Source organism: Octodon degus, unplaced genomic scaffold, assembly GCF_000260255.1.
Source record: "Octodon degus isolate 3935 unplaced genomic scaffold, OctDeg1.0 scaffold00011, whole genome shotgun sequence".
Taxonomy (NCBI): Eukaryota; Metazoa; Chordata; class Mammalia; order Rodentia; family Octodontidae; genus Octodon; species Octodon degus.
Genome location: NW_004524587.1, coordinates 25,182,582 through 25,183,003, shown reverse-complemented (window position 1 = coordinate 25,183,003; position 422 = coordinate 25,182,582). Strand labels below are relative to the sequence as shown.

General features: G+C 64.2%; 1 pseudogene; it reads left to right on the top strand.

The window, feature by feature from the left end:
- The first annotated feature begins 218 nt into the window (after positions 1-218).
- The window catches only part of LOC101566228, an 846-nt pseudogene continuing 642 nt past the window's right edge, over positions 219-422 (top strand).

Genomic DNA, 422 nt, shown 5'->3' with positions numbered 1-422 from the left:
TTGGTGTTCTTGGCGCCGGATAGACTCACGTGGGCCCCCATGGCCCTCAGCACACCAGCACCTGTCCCCTCCCGTAAGCCCAGCAGGGACACCTTCTCCCGCCCACCCTGGGCCCTTGCGGGGCTCCTGCGATGCGCGTGTGGCACCGGCCCGGCCCCCTTGCACGATCTGCGCTCTGCCCCAGGGGCGCTGGGGAGTTTACTCTGGGAGTTTACATTTCGTTTAGACTGAGCAGGTCCCCCTGGGAGAAGCCATGACGCGGTGGGCACGAGTTACCACCACGCGCAGCAAGAGGCCCCTGCCTGCCACCTCGTGGGAGCACATGAAGGAGGGGTTCCCGCAGCAGACACACTCAAACGTGCCAAAGGGTCCACAGCCTGGAGCTAGTGCGCTGTCCCTGAAAAATGGCACAACCCAAGCAA